The sequence below is a fragment of the Balaenoptera borealis genome (genome assembly GCF_965194805.1).
Source record: "Balaenoptera borealis genome assembly, chromosome: X".
Classification (NCBI taxonomy): Eukaryota; Metazoa; Chordata; class Mammalia; order Artiodactyla; family Balaenopteridae; genus Balaenoptera; species Balaenoptera borealis.
The window spans coordinates 43,536,587-43,554,480 of record NC_138881.1 but is presented as its reverse complement, the minus strand read 5'-3'; the positions used below and the strand labels follow the sequence as shown (position 1 = coordinate 43,554,480).

At 40.8% G+C, this 17,894-nt stretch overlaps 1 pseudogene across 2 annotated transcripts; it reads left to right on the top strand.

Annotated features, from left to right (window-relative positions):
• The first annotated feature begins 2,368 nt into the window (after positions 1 to 2,368).
• On the top strand, positions 2,369 to 17,631 carry LOC309620050 (THO complex subunit 7 homolog pseudogene; annotated as a pseudogene). 2 transcript variants are annotated; one of them, XR_014249881.1, is made up of 2 exons: positions 2,369 to 3,245; positions 17,616 to 17,631. The product of XR_014249881.1 is annotated as a THO complex subunit 7 homolog pseudogene (transcript). The 2 variants fall into 2 exon arrangements; another variant differs by lacking the exon at positions 17,616 to 17,631 and having other exon boundaries at positions 2,369 to 3,906.
• Positions 17,632 to 17,894: the final 263 nt, after the last annotated feature.

Genomic DNA, 17,894 nt, shown 5'->3' with positions numbered 1-17,894 from the left:
TAGAGAAGCACATATTCTTTGAGAGTTAGAAAGATCCCTGTGGCAAAAATAGAATTGCCACATCCCTCCCTTCCTCCCTCCCTCCTCCCCATCCTCTCATACAGACAAGCTATAGAGTTAGAGCCAAGTAAAAATATATAATTCTTCCTTGATCTCACCAATCAGGGATAACCAGTTTTAATATCTAATCAGGAGCTACTTCTACAACTCAGATTCTTATGTGGATGAAATAAAGATTTATTGAGAAGGACTGAGTTCACATTGTCTTTAATTAGCATAAACTGTGGGTGCTAACCTCAGTCTGTTTCTCCTCATACAAAGCACTTTCATTGGCTCTTAGTCATTTCTTCTAACCTCCTTGAAAGGCTATCTGCAGCCCAGCTCCCTGACCTTGGGGCTTTGTCTATATGCAGCAGCTGTGTTCTCTGAGTAGGATCAAGTTTCTCCAGGACACTGCGAAGAAGTTAGAGGGAAGATGGGGTCCTTTCAGTCTGAACTGAAGAAGAAACCCTGACTTGCCCAGTGCCGCAAGCCTTCCTGGGTAACCTCATCCTCAGGTAGTATTAGTGCAGAGCACGCTCTCTCACCAAGGACAATTGGGTACTCCCAAGCCCTTGTTTGTATCATTGTGATGATTGTAGATATCATTTCATTTTATGACACAAGTGATACCTGCTCCTTACAAATAATTCAGTCATGAAGAATTGGCCAGTGTCACTGTCTTTGTCATTATTTAAATCCCAGTATAAGTTCACCCAACTCTGGGTAGAATTAACGCTTGGCAATAATGGTGTTGCTAGGTCCCCTGAGGGGGGCCACAAGGCATCCCCTCCTGTCCCTCCACGCTCCCCTTCCTCACGTTAGCAGGAAAAAAAAAGGATGTACCTTTTGTACATCCATTTGCCACAGAGATGATTATCGAGTGGGAACTGGCAGCTGTGCCCAGTGTGAAGTGGAGCAGGTGTCAAGGTCAAAGGCCCAGGTGGTGCATGGGCCGAAGGTGAGCTCTGTGCAAACTGTTCAGAAACCCAATGGGAGAAATATGGGAAATGCTACCTGGGCCAGCTGTGAACGGGACGCACAGACACAAGGCTATGATAAAGCTGTGGTGAGGTGGCAGCTGTGGCTGTGCGGTGGGTGGGATGATGACCCGGCCCATTTCCAATACCTGGAGGAAGGAAAGATTCAGGGTTACATGCTGACCACAGGTGTGTGCTCCAGAGGGAGACGATGGTGGTCGGGAGTACTCTGGCCTTCTGGCCTCGGGTACCAGCCCTGTGGATCTGGGGATGGGCCAGACCTGGGAGAGTTACTACCCGCAACCATCACCCTCACCTGAAGTTGGGAGAAATCCCAACAGCCAGCCTTGTAGAGAGAGAGCAGTAGAGGGTGCATGAGGGGTGTCTTTGTTGAGCCCCAACAGCTTGTGCAACCCGTCCCCACCCCATTAGATGGTGGGGAGGAAGCAGGTTTAGAGGTTCGTGAGGAACTCCTAATACTCTCAGTGTCTCTCAGTTAGTAATGCACTAAGCACCCTTTCCCAGCAATCTGCCTCTTGGAACTCATCCTAAAGGTATATTCATCCAAGTAGACTGCAGTAAATACACAACAGTTGCAAAAGTGAAAACTCAAAAGTGCCTGTGTGTTCAGCAATGTACTTGCTCATATGAATTACAGTAAAACTAGACCATGGAAGTTTTGCAGCCCATGAAGAATTAGATAAATTAACATGTATTGATATAGAATATCTGTTAATTAAAGTTAAGTAGTACAAAAAAGGCTGTAGAACACTCTAGTGTGATTCTATGGTTTTAAGCAGACACGTGACTATGTGTATGTATTTATGTTCATTTGTTCATGGTCTTTTTAATATTGTAAGTAAAATTGGAATGAACATCTTACACTTGTGCTGTGGCATGCTTTTCTCATACTTTCTTAGGATGTATTCCTGGAAATTGAATTGCTAGGTGAAAGGAAAGTGGGCGTTTAAACGTTTTTAATGTGTATTGCTAGATGACTCAAAGAAATGAGAAACCATTTTACACTCCAGCTTGCGTACAAGAAGTCCTGTTTTCTTCCAACCTTGCAATTGTTGGGTATAACATTAGTTCTTTTTCTGCTATTCTGATGGACACTAGTATCTGAATTTGCATTATTATAAATAATAAGCTTTAACATTATTATTCAAGTAATTCATGCTCATAGTAAAAATAAAAAGTAAAATTGGAAAGAGAATTAAGAATCAATCTTATGGCCCCACACGCGCCGGCCGCGGCCGCCCCCGGGGAGTTCGCGGAGCGCGCGGAGCGCAGGTCCCGCGGCGGCGGCGGCGGCGGCGGCGGCGGCGGCGGCGGCGGCGGCGGCGGCGGCGCGGGCGGCCGCGGGCGCCGCCGCCTCCTCCTCCATGGCTGTTTACCCGGCTGCATTGTGGGAGTTTGACCTCCGCCGCCGCCAACCGCCGCCTCAGCTTGCGCCGCCGCCAACCGCCGCGCCCGCCATGGAAGCCCTGACTGACGACGAAGTCATACGGAGGCGTCTCCTAATTGATGGAGATGGCACTGGAGATGATCGGAGAATTAATCTACTAGTGAGACGTTTCATTAAATGGTGCAACTCTGGATCCCAGGAAGAGGGATACAGCCAGTACCAACTTATGCTGAGCACACTGTACCAATGTGAATTTTCAATGGGCAAAACTTCGCGGATGTATGATATGAATCTCAGAGAAGTGGAAAATTATGAAAAAATGTACAAAGAAATAGAATGTAGCATTGCTGGAGCACATGAAAAAATTGCTGAGTGCAGACAGCAAATTCTTCAAGCAAAACAAATACGAAAAAATCGCGAAGAATATGATGCATTGGCAAAAGTGATCCAGCGTCATCCAGACAGGCATGAGACATTAAAGGAACTAGAGGCTCTGGTAAAAGAACTAGAGCATCTTTCACATATTAAAGAAAGTGTTGACGATAAGCTAGAATTGAGAAGGAAACAGTTTCATGTTCTTCATTGTACCATCCATGAACTTCAGCAAACACTGGAAAATGATGAAAAGCTCTCAGAGGTTGAAGAAGCTCAAGAAACAAGCACGGAAACTGATCCTAAACCACAGACCAACTAATCACTCACCATTCCCAAGAATATTGAAGTAGCAACATGATCTTAGTGTGTTCAGAATTTGTTGTGCTCTTGAGACATTTAAAGTTTTGGCGGTGAACTATGTTGCTTTTAAATTTTAATGCACAGTTCATTCATATTTCTTCACACAAAGGCAGATGACTTCATTATATATTTGTTTTTATTGAAATGCCTTTTTTATACTTAAAAGATAGGAAGCAACATCCAAAAATGTTTAATAAAATATTTTCAAGCGAGATATGTTAGTGCTCATTGGTATTCTAGGTAGTTTTTAACTGGTAACATTGATTTGCTCACAAAATAAGTGGAAGATAGTGAGAAGGTGGCATTTCTAGGATGTACCTGAGAAAATTAGTCAATTTCTGGAAATCGTTACCACTTTTGAAAATGAAGTCCATGAATAGGCTCTCAGGAGGGCTGTGAACTTAAGAAATTATGTACAAAATGTTTGTGGTGTATGCTTATTGTGGGAGAGGTTCCATGATATTAAGAATCACTGATATCAGAGGTAATTACAAGATGCAAAGTAAATCAATATGCATTAAAAAAAAATAGAATCAATCTTATAACTCGAGCATCCATTAAAAACCTCTCTGCCATTTTAGTGCATATAGTTACATATATATGTCTCACACATTCATTCTAGATTATCATCCATGCTGCAGCAAACATCCTCATGGATCATTCCCTACCCACTTCCTTAATTATTTCTTTAGGAAAAATAATCATACATAAACGAAAAGAGGCTTGAGAGTATTTCCAACTTGTCCAACATCACACCCTCGGCAAGGTATTCCAGGCATTAAACCTGTGTCTTTTTGCTCCCATTGCCTTTGCTTGTTTCTTTACATCACTGACTGCTGGTTCCCTTGAATTCCTTAACTCAAGGAAAAGCTTAGCAACCCCATGACCACCATCCATGAGAGGTGATGTGGTGTAAGTACCCACGTGTGCGAGATGTAGCAGTCCCTGAAGGAACATAATGAGCTAAGTCATGGAACCTGGCAGGCCCTGACATGCTTGGCAACTGCAGAGGTCACTGAGGCTGGAGACTCAGGCTGCAGGTGAAAGGAGGATCTTTTCTTTGGTGTTCCTGACCAACAGCAGACCACAATGAGTGCACAAGTAGATTGTGAATATAAATATTCTGTGAGGTAATTTTTCTAAATCACCGCCTGGTAAACATGAAGGAAGTTTACATGATTGCAAAGGAACATTCATGTAAATCTCATTGATAAAGTATATGATTTTAAACTTTGACTCCAACAATCTGCAAACTCCTTCAGATACTACACATGGACATTTAGTTGTTGCACACACACTCACATGTATTCAGATAGCTATTACTTAGTGGTGGCATATCTGGGCAATTCACCTGAAGTGGTGGAGGGGAAGGAAGGTTCTTGACAGCTCCATCACCCGAAGGAGTTGCCCCTTTTCCTCCCTCCTCCTTATCCAGAAGCCTCCAAGTTTGCCTTTCTATGCCAACTGATCCCAAAATTTTAATTGTGCTTTCAGTCTTTATTGATGGTGTTCAGGCTTCTCACCTGGCCTAGAAAGCTCATCTGCCTTTGGACTTCTCTCTCAGGTGAGTTTACTCTTAGGCACATATCCCCCAGTAGTCAGGCAATTAATCGGTAAGGGTACCGTGGTCATGCTGGCCTTTGCTGGCTCTTATGCCCCTGCCTGTATGCCTTTGCCAAAAATCAGTTGTCCGTATATTTGTGGGTTTATTTCTGGACCCTCTGTTCCATTGATCTATTTGTCTGTCTTTATGCCAATACTACACTATTGTGATATAGTTTTATAATAATTCTTGAAATCTTGTTTTGTCTAATCTAGGTCCTTTGCATATCCATATAAATTTTAGAATCAGCTTGTCAATTTCTACAAAAAAAGAAAAGAAGAAAGAACTGCTGGGATTTTGATTAAGAGTACATTAAATTTATAGATCAATTTGGGAAGAATTGCCACATTAACAATTTGGAATCTTCAGACCGATGAACAAGATATAATCTCTCCATTAACTTAGGTCTTAATTTTTTTTTATTAATTAATTAATTTATTTATTTTTGGCTGCACTGGGTCTTCATTTCTGCGTGCGGGCTTTTCTCTAGTTGCGGCGAGCAGGGGCTACTCTTTGTTACCGTGCGTGGGCTTCTCATTGCAGTGGCTTCTCTTGTTGTGGAGCACGGGCTCTAATGCACGTGGGCTTCAGTAGTTGTGGCACGTGGGCTCAGTAGTTGTGGCTCGCGGGCTCTAGAGCACAGGCTCAGTAGTTGTGGCGCACAGGCTTAGTTGCTCCGCGGCATGTGGGATCTTCCTGGACCAGGGCTCAAACCCATGTACCCTGCATTGGCAGGCAGATTCTTAACCACTGCACCACCAGGGAAGTCCGACTTAGGTCTTAATTTCTCTCAGCAATATATTGTAGTTTTCAGTATACAGATCTTTCACTTCTTTTGTCAGATTTACTCCTATGTATTTCATGTTTTATGCTCTTATAAATTGGTTTTTATTTCAATTTTGATTATTGTTAGTATATAGAAATACAACTGATTTCTTTACATTGAGCTTGTTTCCTGTAACTTCGCTAGACTCACTTGTTGGTTTTAGTAGCTTTTAATTAGATTTAATCACACTTTCTATGAAAATGATCATGTCATCTGTGGATAGACAGTTTTACTTCTTTATTTCCAATCTGGATGCATTTTATCTCTTTATCTTGCCTGATTACACTATCTAGAACCTCGAGTACAGTGTTGAATACAAGTGGTAAAAGTGGACATCCCTGTCTTGTTCCTGATCTTAGGGCAAAACATTCTGCAGTGAGACAATCATATGGGTATTTTCTTTTTTAGTTTGTTAATATGGTGAATTTCATTGGTTTCTTTTCAAATATTAAACCAGCCCTGCATTACTGAGATAAATTCCATTCAGTCATGATGGAACATATTGTTAGAGTCAGTTTGTTAAAATCTTGTTTAGAATTTTTGCATCTATATTTATGAGGGATATTGATCTGTAGTTTCCTTTTCTATTAAGGTCTTTAGCTGGTTTTGGAATCCAGGAAATTCTGGCCTCATAGAATGAGTTGAGTAGGAAAGTATTCTTTCCTCTTCAATATTTTGGAATCATTTGTGTAGAATTGGTATTATTTATTTCTTAAATGTTTGGTAGACTTCTCCAGTGATGCTGTCTGAGTTTGGAGTTTTCTTTATGCAAACATATTTTCACTAAATTTTAATTTCTTTACTAGATAAAGAGTTATTCCGGTTTTGTATTCTTAAGTAAGCCTTGGTAGTTTGTATCTTTCAGATTGTCTGTTGTATCCTTGCTGATATTCTGCCTATATGTTCTATCCATTATTGAGAAAGGGATATTGAAATCTCAGACTATAATTGTGGATTTGTCTATTTCTCCTTGCAGTTCTATCAGTTTTAGCTTCATGTATGTTTTAGCTATTATTAGGTACATAAACATTTAAGATTGTTAGAATGTCATGAACATAAATGTAAAAGTCCTCAACAAAATATTAGCAAATTGAATCTAGCAATATATAAGAAGAATAATACACCACAACTAAAAGAGGTTTATTCCAGGAATACAAGGCTAATTCAATATTCAAAAATCAGTCAATGTAATCCTCCATATTAATAGTCTATAAAGAAAACCACATGGTCATGTCAGTTGATGCAGTAGAAGCATTTGACAAAATACATCCATTCATGATGAAAATTCTCAGCAGACTAGGACCAGAAGGAAACTCCTTGAATTTGGTAAAGGGTATCTACAAAAGAATCTACAACTAGCATCGTATTTTATGTTGAAAGACTGAATGCTTTCCTCCAAAGATCAGGAATGAGGCTCACATGAGAATGTGAAGCTCTCAGGGGATTCCAAGGGACTCAGCCATGTGGGGTTCCCCCCCTCTTGTAGGCTTTTCCTCTAGGAATACCAGTAGGTTCACAAGAGAATCCAGAAAAGTTCCCCTATGGTGCTGGCAAGGGGAGGAGAACAGCCTCTGTCAAAATCCCCCCAGACCCATTTCCCCTATCTCTCTTACAGAACATAAAAGCTTAATCTGCAGGCACTGGTAGAATTCTACTGCAACTAGGGGAAGGCAATGGAAACCATCAAGGAAACTTGGCCTATCATCTTCCCTATCATCCCTAAGTAACAAAAGCTTCCATCTTCAGGAGCCAGGGCATCAAAGCTGTAGCCAGAGTGCATGGGTGGATACCCATGCAGCTGGGAGAAGCAAACAGGGGAAGAAAAGCTCTACCCATGGAGGAAGGAAAGGAACATTCTAAAGGCCACTCCACCAAGACACACACAGTGCTTGCCTAAGAATGAGGCTTAATCAAAACACCAGAGAAGACATTTTCCTCCCACCCCTACTTCCATCAGAGCCTTTAACATATTAGCTACAATTATGTTGTCTGATAATTTCATCATCTGTGTTATATCTGAGTTTGGTTCTGATGATTGGTTCTTTAGACTGTGTGTTTCTTGCCTTTTTGTACGCATAATAATTCCATGTGGAAAGTGTGACAGGTTATATAGGACAGTAGATACTAAAGTAAATATTTTGTATGTTTGGAGAAGAGTGCAGTTATTTTTCCTAGGATTTTAGTATGTGTACTTCTCCTAGGATTTAGTATTAATCTAGTAAGGATTGTACTAAGTTTGAAGTTTGTTCTTGCTCTGTTTATTCTCTCTGTTCAGTGAGAGATGTCTGAAATCAATGGGATTCTGTTTCCAAAAGTTTAAGGCTGAGGTACTCAGGGGTCTGTGTTCGGCATGTGAGGTCTCTGAACTTTGAGAGGATCTGTGTCCCAACTTTTGAATATGAGGTATCTGGGGTCTGTTTTCAGAGTGCGAAGTCTGTGAAATTTTAAAGGGTCTGTGTCCCAAGGATTCAGTTGGAGTTATTTGGGGGTCCATAGTCAGGGTGCAAGGCCTCTGAAACTTTGAGCGTCTCTGTTCTAAGATTTGATTCTGAGGGGTTTGGAGGCCTGTGTTCAGGGTGTGAGCTCTCTGACCTCTGTAAGTTCTGTGACTCAAGGTTTTGACTCTAACGTAGTAGTTTGTGTTCACAGTGTGGAGTCTTTGAGGATTTATGTTGCCGAGGTTTGAATCTCAAGTCATTGTGGGTCTCTGTTCAGGGTGAAAGGTCTCTGAAATCTAGGGGGATCCATTTCCAAAAGTTAAGTTTCATGTATTTGGAGTTCTGCATTCATGGCCTGAAGTCCTCTGTACTTTTAGAGGATCTGTGTCCCAAGGATTCAGTTTGTTATTTAAGGGTCTGTATTCAGGGTTTGAGGCCCCTGAGATTTCCAGTTTCTGTTCCCAGGTCTTAGTCTTAGGGATTAGGAGGCTTGAGCTCAAAGGGTGTATGGCCTTTGAACTTTTAGAAGGTCTGAGTCCCACATTTGGATCCAAGGTATTTGGGGGTCGGTGTTCAGGAAGTGAAATCCATGGATTCTTTGAAGGTTTTTGTTCCAGGTTTTTTGCCCAAGGTGTTTGGAAGCCCATGTTCAAGGTATGAGGTCTCTTATCTCTCTAAGGGCATTTGTTATATGTTTTGAGTCTTAGACACTTTGAGGTGTATGCTAATGTTCTCTGAAATTTTTCAGGGTCAGTCCACATGTTTGAGTCTGAGGTAACTGCTGGTCTGTGTTTAGGTGTAAGGTCTCTGAATTTTTTTCAGGGTCTACATTGTAAGGTTTGAATCTGAGGTAATTGGGGGCCTATGATCAAGTTGTGAAGTCTTTGAAATTTTAAGCTTGGATCCCAAGTTTCAGAGGTATTTTTGCTCTGCATTCAAAGAGTAAGGTTCTTGAATCTTTTTAAGTTCTGGGTTCCAAGTTTTTGTGTCTGAGTTTTTATACATCCCTGTTCGGGGTGTGAAGTCTCTGAACTCTTTGAGGATCTGTATTCCAAGGTTTAAAATCAGAGGTTCTCAGGGTCTGTGATCAGGGTGTGATAGGTGTCCAAACTTATTTACTGAGCTCCAAGGTTTGCTCTGAAGTCTTTGAGGGTCTATGTTGTAAGATTTGAATATGAAGTACTTGTGGGTCTCTGTCGGTTTATGAAAGTTTAAATCTGAGATATTTGGGGGTCCGTGTTTAGGAAGAAGGGTGTCTGAAATTTTGAAAGTCAGATTTGAATGTGAGGCATTTGGAGGTCAGTGTTATGTGTGCACATTCTCTGGACTCGTTGAGGCCTGTGTCCCTAGGTTTGAATATGAGGTATGTGGGGATCAGTGTTTAGGGTGTGAGCTCTCCAAATTCTTTGAGGGTCTGTGTTCAGTGGTCCTGGGGTTTTGTGATCAGGGTGTGAGAGGTGTCCAAACTTATTAACTGTCTGTGCTCCAAGGTTTGATCTGAAGTATTTGGGGGTCTGTGATCTGGGTATGAGGTCTCTTGGTGCTTTAAGGGCATTAGTACCAAAGTTTGATTGTGTTCTGTGGGGCTTTGAGTTCAGAGTTAGAGGTTCTGAAACACTTTGATGATCTACCTTCCTAGGTTTCAGTCTGATGTTACAGGGAATCTGGGTTTGTGCGTTAGGTCTCTGAAATCATTGAGCATCTCTGTTTTCATGCTGTGAGTCTGAAGTGTTTGGAAGTCTATGAGCAGGGTGTGAAGTCTCTGAATCTTTTGATGGTCTCTGTTGCAAGTGTAGAGTTTGTGGTATTAGGAGATTTGTGTTGGGTATATGAAATTTGTGAAACCTTATATTGCCTATGCCCCAACGTTTGAGTTGGAAGAGGTATTAGGTGTCAGTGCTCAAGCTGACATCTCTGTCAGGAATTTTATGGGGTCTGTTTCCCAAGTGTTAATCCTGAGATATTTGGGAGTCTGAGTTTAAAATGTGAGGTCTCTGGGCTTCCCTGGTGGTGCAGTGGTTAAGAATCCACCTGCCAATGCAGGGGACATGGGTTCAAGCCCTGGTCCAGGAAGATCTCACATGCTGTGGAGCAACTAAGCCCATGTGCCACAACTACTGAGCCTGTGCTCTAGAGCCCACGAGACAACTACTGAGCCCACGTGCCACAACTACTGAAGCCCGTGCACCTAGAGCCTGTGCTCCGCAACAGGAGAAGCCACCACAATGAGAAGCCTGCGCACCGCAATGAAGAGTAGTCCCCGCTCGCCAGAGCTAGAGAAAGCCGGCGTGCAGCAACAAAGACCCAACGCAGCCAAAAATGAATAAATAAATTTATTTAAAAAAACAATGTGAGGTCTCTGGAGCTTGAGTGGGAGATGTTTATGGTCTTTGTTCAGATGTGAGGTCTGTGAAATCATTCACTGTCTATGTTCCACAGCTGAATCTGAGGGATTTGGGGTTCTGATTTTAAGCTGCGAAGTCTGTGTTATCACTGCGGGTTTGTCTCCCATTTTTGATTATGAAGTATTTTGGACTAAGTGTTCAGAGTAAGTCTCTGAACTCATTGAAGGTCTATTTTTCAAAGTTTCAGTCTGAGGTATTTGGGGAAAGTGTTCAGGGTATGAGGTCTCTGAACCCTTTGAGGGTTTGTGTCCTAAGATCGCTTCCATGTTATTTGGTGTGTGAGTTCAGAGATCTTTTTTGAGGTGCGGTATCCTGAGGTGTAAGTCTGAGGTGTTTGGAACTCTATTTAGAAAGTGATGTCTCACAACTCACTGAGGGTCTGTGTCTTAAATTTTTAACTGATGTATGTGGGGATCTGTGTCTAGCGTGTGAGGGCTCTGAAATCATTGAAGGTCTTTGGTATAGATTTTGAATCTGAGCTTTTTGGAAGTTTATATTCAGGGTGGGTGAGCACCAAAATCTTTGAGGGTCTGTCTTTCGAGGTTGGAGTTTGAGATATTTCTCAGTGTTTGTACAGAATGTGAAGCCTCTGACTTGTTGAAGTACTTTTTACACAGGATTGAGTCTGAGGTATTGGGTTCTGGGTTTAGAATGTAAATTCTTTGACTTCTATGAGGATCTGGGTACTAAGGGTCAAGTCTGGTATATTTGTAGGTCTGTGTTCAGGGTGTGAGTACTCTGAAACCTTTAAAGGTCTATGTTCCTAATTTGAGTCTCTGGTATTTGGGGTCAGTATTTAGGTTGTAAACCTCACAACTCTTTTAGTGTCTGTGTTTTCATATTTTCTCTATCCGTGTTCCAAGGCCGAATCTGAGATTTGAGGTTCTGTATTCAGGGTTAGAAGACTGTGATATCATTGAGGGTTTGTCTTCCATTGTCTGAGTATGAAATATTTCGGGGTCAGTGTTTAGGATGAGAAGTCTCTGAACTCACTGAGGGTCTATTTTTCAAAGTTTTTATCTAAGGTATTTAGAGCAAGTGTTCAAGATGTGAAGTCTCTGAACTCTTTGAGGGGTTGTGTCCTAAGTTTGTTTCTATGTTATTTGGTATCTAACTCCAGGGCATGAGGTCTTTGTTTTTTTGTTTTTTTTTTTTTTTGAGATTCTGTGATCCAACGTTTGAATCTGAGGTATTTGGGACTTTGTGTTTAGAATGTGATGTCTCTGAACTTTGAGGGTCTGTGTCTTAAAGTTTTAATTGATATATTTAGGGATTTGTGTTTAGAGTGTGAGGGCTCTGAAATCACTGAGGATCTTTGGTATATATTTTGAATCTGAGCTTCTGGGGTCTGTATTCAGGGTATGAGATTTCTGAACTCTTTGAGGGTCTGTGTTTCCAGGTAAAGGTCTTAGGTGTTTGGAGCTACATGTTCAGGGTATGAAGTATCTGACTCTTTGAAGATTTTTTTTTTAATAGTATTAAGTCTGAAGTATTCACACAACTATATTTGGAATGTAAGGTCTTTGAAGTCTATGAGGGTCTATGTCCTATGATAATGAAGTTGATGTATTTGCACATCTGCGTTTAGAGTTTTAGTTTTGTGAAATCTTTGAGGGTCTGTGTTCCAAGATTTGAGGTGTTTTATATCTGTGTTCTGAGTGTAAGCACTTACAAATCTTTTAGGGTCTGTGTTTTAATGTTTATATGACATATGTGGGTTATTTTTGAAAGAAGTAAGTTCTCTGAATTCGCTGAAGGTCTGTGGCCCAAGGTTGGAGGCTCAGGTATTTGTAAGGTCATGTACTGGGTATGAGGTCTATGAATTCACTGAAGGTCTGGGTTCCAAATTGAATCCCTAGTATTTGGAGGTACATGTTCAGGTTGTGATGATGCAGAACACTCTCATGGTATGTATTCCAAGGTTGTAGTCTGAGGTATTTGGGGTTTCTTTTCAAGGTTGGAGAGGTGTCTGACCTCTTTGAGGGTTTGTTTCCTAAGTTTGCTTCTGAAGTTTCTTTTGGTATCGTAGGTTCAGAGTGTGAAGTCTCTAGACTTTAGAGGATCAGTGCTCCAAGATTTGTGTGTGTGGTTTTTAGGTATCTATCTTCAGGATGTGAAATCTCTGAAATTTTTGAGGGCCTGTGATCCAACTTTAGAATCAGATGTGTTTGGGGGTCTCTGAGCATGGAGTGAGAGGACTCTGAACTAATTAAGTGTGCTCCAATGTTCGAATGTAAGTTGTTTCGGGGTCTGTGTTCAGAGTGTGAGATCGCTGAATTTTTGAAGGTCTTTCATTTCATAGGGTTGAGTCTGATGTATTTCATGTTCTGTGTTTAGAGTTTGAGGTCTTGAACTCTTTGAGAGTCTGTGACGTAAAATTCTGAGTTTGTTGTATTTGTGGTTCTTCGTTTAGGGTTTTGGTCTCTGAAATCATTGAGGGTATGTGTTTCAAGGTTTGAGTCTGAGGTGTTTGGGGTCTGTATTCACAATAAGCATTTACAAATATTTTAGGGTCTGTGTTTTAATATCTAAATATGAGGCATATGGGTTCTAGGTTTAGGGTGTGAGATCTCTGAATTCTTTGAAGATTTGTGTCACAAGGTTGGAGTCTGAGGTGTTTGGTAATTCCTATTCTGGGTGTGAGGTCTATGAACTCTAGAAGGTCTGCATTGCAAATATTGCACTTGAGATATTTTGAGGTGTGTATTCAAGTTGCAGGGTGCAGAACTCTTTCAGGCTCTGTGTTCCAAGGTTAGCGTCTGAGGTATTTGGGTCAGTGTTCAGAGTGCGAAGTCTGTGAACTCTTTTAGGGTTTTTGTCCTAAGTTTGCTTCAGAGGTTTTAGTGTCTCTCTTCAGGGTATGAGGTCTCTAAACTCTTTGGGGTTCTATGTTCCAACATTTGAGTTTGTGGTGTTTGGGAATTTATATTTATAGTGTGAAGCCTCTGACTTATTTGAGGACCTGTGTTTCAGGGTTTGACTGTGAGGTATTTGCAGGACTGTATTCGTGGAGTGAGAGGAGTGTTAATTTATTAAGTGTCTATGCTCCAAGGTTTGAATCTGAAGTATTTTGGGGTCCAGGTCCAGAGCATGAGGTCTCTGAACTCTTTGAAGTTCTTTTTTTTCCATAGAATTAAGTCTGAAGTATTTGTGGTCTGAGTAAAGTCTTTGAACTTATTGAGAGTTTGTGTTCCTAAGTTTGAGTTTGAGGTATTTGGGTTTGTATTTAGGGTGTAAGCATTCACAAATCTTTAGGGTCTGTGCTTTCATATTTGAATATGAGGTATATGGGTACGATGAGCAAGAGTGAGGTCTCTTAACTTGTGAGGGACTGTGACCAAAATTTGAATCTGAGTTGTTTGTGGTCTGTGTTCAGTTACAAGGTCTTCTGAATTCTTTCAGGCTTTGTGTCACAACATTTGAGTCTGAAATGTTTGCAAGGTTGTGTTCTGGATCTGAGGACTATGAACACTTGAGGATTGGCTTCCAGATATTGGTTGTGTGGTGTTTGGAGGTGTATGAACAGATTGAGTGGTCACAGAACTCTTTCAGAGTCTATACTCCCGGGTTGGAATCTGAGGTGTCTGAGTCAGTGTTCAAGGTGAGAGGTCTTTGAAATTTTTGAGAGTTTATGTCCTAAGTTTTCTTCTGAGGTCTTTTGGCTCTTTGCTCAAGGTGTGAGTTTTCTGAACTCTTAGGGTGTCCATGTGCCAAAATTTGAGTTTGTGGCATTTGGGGATTTATGTTTAGGATGTTAAGTTTCTGAATTCTTTGAGGGCCTGTATTCCAGCATGTGAATCAGATATTTGCAGGTCTGTTTTCAAGAAGTGAGATGTGTGTGAACTTATTGGCTATGCTCCAAGGTTTGAACCTGAAGTATTTGGGGGTTTGTGGTCAGGATGAGAGATCTCTGACCTCTTTGAGGGTGTTTGTCCCAGGGTTTGATTCTGATGTGTAGGGGTGTGAGTTCATGATTTGAGATCTCCGAACACATTGATGATCTGTGTTCCATGTTTGAGTCTGAGGTATTGGGAGGTCTGTGTTCAGTGCATTCAGTTTCTATAATCATTGTCTGTATTTCAAGATTTTAGTCTGATGTGTTTCAGGGTCACTGTGCAGAGTGTTAGGTCTCTGAACACCTTGAGGATCTGAGTTCTATATTTTCTGAGGTAATGGGGAGTATGTGTTCAGGTGTGACATCTCTGAATTTTAGAGTGTATGTGTTTCAGGTTTGAGTGTGAGCTCTTGGGGGTGTGTAGCCAAAATGTGAGGTCTCTGAACTCTTTGATGGGCTGTGTTCCAAGTGTTGAGTCAGTGGTATTTGGGGATTTGTGTTCCGGCTAGGATGTCTCTGAAATCTTATAGAGCCTGTGTTGAGTTGGAGGTATTGGTTGTCATTGTTCAAGCTGTGAGGTATGTGAAATTTATAAAGTCTATTTCCCAAGGGTTGAGCCTAAGATATTTGGGGATCTGGGTTCAGCACATTAGGTCTGAAATTTTAGAGGGCTGTGTCCCAAGGTTTGGGTGTGAATTATTTAGGGTCTGTGTCCAGATTGTGAGGTCTCTGAAATCTTTGCATATCTGTGTTCCACGACTGAATCTTACGCATTTGGGGTTCTGAATTCAGGGTGTAAGGTCCCTTATCTCGTTAAGAATCTGTCTATCAATGTATGAGTCTGAAGTATTTTGGATTCTGTGTTAAGGGTATGTACTCTATGAACTCATTGAGGGTTTATTTTTCAAGGTTTTAATCTGAGGTGTTTGAAGTGAGAGATCTCTAACTCCTTGAGGGTCTGTATCCTAAATTTGCTAATGAGTTTTTTGATATCTTAGTTCAGGATGTGAGACCCTGATCTTTTTGAGGTTCTGTGTCCCAGGGTTTGAGTCTGAAGTTTGGGAGTCTGTGTTTAGACTGTGATTTCTGAGCTCTTTCAAGTTCTGTATATTAAAGTTTTAATTAATATATTTAGGGAATCTGTATTTAGGATGTGAGGTCTCTGAAATCACTAAGGGCCTGCCATACGAATTTTGAATTTGAGCTGTTTGGGCATCTGTATTCAGGATGTAAGAGCTCTAAACTCTTTAAGCCTCTCTGTCACAAGATCTGAGGTATTTGGAGGTATGTGTTAAGAGTGAGACTCTGACTCTTTGAAGTTCTTTTTTTTTTGCAGGATTGAGTCTGAGGTATGTAGGGGTCTTTTCACAGAGTGTGAGGTCTTTGACCTCTTCGAGGATCTATGTCCTAAGAATCTGAGCTTGATGTATTTGCAGACCTATGTTAGGGTGTGAGGTCTCATGTATTTGCAGACCTATGTTAGGATGTACATTTGGGGAACGCTTTGGAATTTTTCAAAGACCGGTGTTCCAAGATTTGAGTCTGGGGTATTTGACAATCTGTGTTTAGACTGTGATGTCCCTGAACCCTTTGGAAGTCTCTGATTTGACTGATATATTTGGGGATCTGTTTTTAGGATGTGAGGTCTCTGATCTCAGTTGAGGGTCTGTGTTGCAAGGTCAGAGTCTGAGGTCTTTGAGAGTGTGTGTACAAGGTGTGAGGTCTCTGATTCCTTGAAGGTCTTTTTCTTAGAATTGACTCTGGGGTATTTGGGGATCATCTTTAAAGTCATTTTTGAAGTCTTTGAGGTCTGTGTCTTCAGATTTCAAATTGATGCATTTTCAGGTCTGTGTTTAAGATGTCAGGTCTCTAAGCCCTTTGAGCATCTATGTTCCATGTTTCGAGTCTCTGGTGTCAGGGTCTGTGTTCAAGGCATAAGCACTCATAAATCTTTTAGATCTGTGGTTTAAAGTTCGAATGTGAGATATTTGGAGTCTGTGTTCAGTCAGGGAAGTCTCTGAACTCATTAAGGTTTGATGACCCAAGTTTCAATCTCAGATAGTTGAGGGGATCTATGTTTGGGTTTTTAGGTTTCTGATCTCCTTGAGAGTTTTGTCACAAAGTTTGAGCCTGAGGTATTGGGAAATTCACATTCTAGATATGAGGTCTATGAACTCTTTGAGGGCCTGAGTTCCAAATATTGTGTCTGAGGTATTTGGAGATGTTTTTTCAGGTTGTGAGACTGCAGAACACTGTAGAGTCTGTGTTCTAAGGTTGGAGTCTGAGGTGTTCAGGGTCTGTGTTTGAAATGTGAGACCTCTGAACTCTTTGAGGATCTGTGTTCTAAAATTTGAGTGTGTGGCATTTGGGGGTTTGTGTTGAGGGTGTGCAGTCTCTAAATTCTTTGTAGGTCTTTGTTCCAAGTTTTGAATCAGAAGTATTTGAGGTTCTGTGTTCAGGGAGTGGGAGACGTTTTAATTCATTGTATGTTCTAAGGATTGAATCTGAAGGTTTTTGAGGTCAGCGTTCAGATGAGAAGTCTCTGAACTCTTTCAATGTGTTTTTCCCAAGGTTTTATTCTGATTTATTGGTATATGCATTCAGGATTAGAAGTTTCTCAACACTTTGATGATCTTTGACCAAGGTTTGACTCTGAGGTAATGGGGGAAATCTGTGTTCAGTGCATATGGTCTCTGAAGTCATTGATGATCTGTTTTTCAATGATTTATTCCCAGGTGTCTTGCATTCAGTGTTCAATGTGTAAGGTCTCTGAACTCCTTGACAGCCTGTGTTCCAAAGTTGGAGTGTGAGGTATTTGTTGGTCTGGGCTAAAGGTATAAGGTCTCTGAGTACTTTGAGGGTCTGTGTTCCAAGATTTGAGTGTGTGGTATATGGAGATCTGTGTTCAGGGTGTGGGTTCTCGTAATTGTTTCAGGGTCTGTATCCCAGACTTTGAGTTGGATGTATTTGTTTCTGAGTTCAGAGTATAAAGTCTCTGAATGTTTGCAGTCTCTGTTCCAAGGTGTGAATCTGGGATATTTGGGTACAGTGTTCAAGAAGTGAAGCATTTGGGGCTAACACAACATTGTAAAGCAGCTATTCTCCAATAAACATTAATTTAATAAAAATCAAAGCCCTTATAGGATATATTGATCAAGATCTAAAGAAATATTATTTAATATCTGACAGAAATGATTAACTCACACATCATATAAAAAACTTATTAAGTCATTTTTGACAACCAAAACCTGCCTCATCTTTAGTTTGATGTCTTTTTAAAAATATACCTTTGTAGAAGAGATGACGCACAGAATACCGTAAATTTATTCTTTTCTTACTCTTGAAGTTTTTCATATTTCTTGAAAATAGATTATAAGAGGGAGGGCATATATGAATATTGGATAAGAGCTGACAGGAGAGATTAACCAAATATAAAAATGCCTTGCAGATTTTTATATGGCAAACACAATAAGTCATGATTGAGGTCTATAATTTTACGAAGTTGAAATAAAGCAAGTTCTAAGAATTAAAAAAAAAAGTGAAGCATTTGGAATTTGATGGGGTCTCTTTCATAAAGTTAAAGTCTGTGATGTTTGGGAATCTGTGTTCCGCATGAACACAGCTC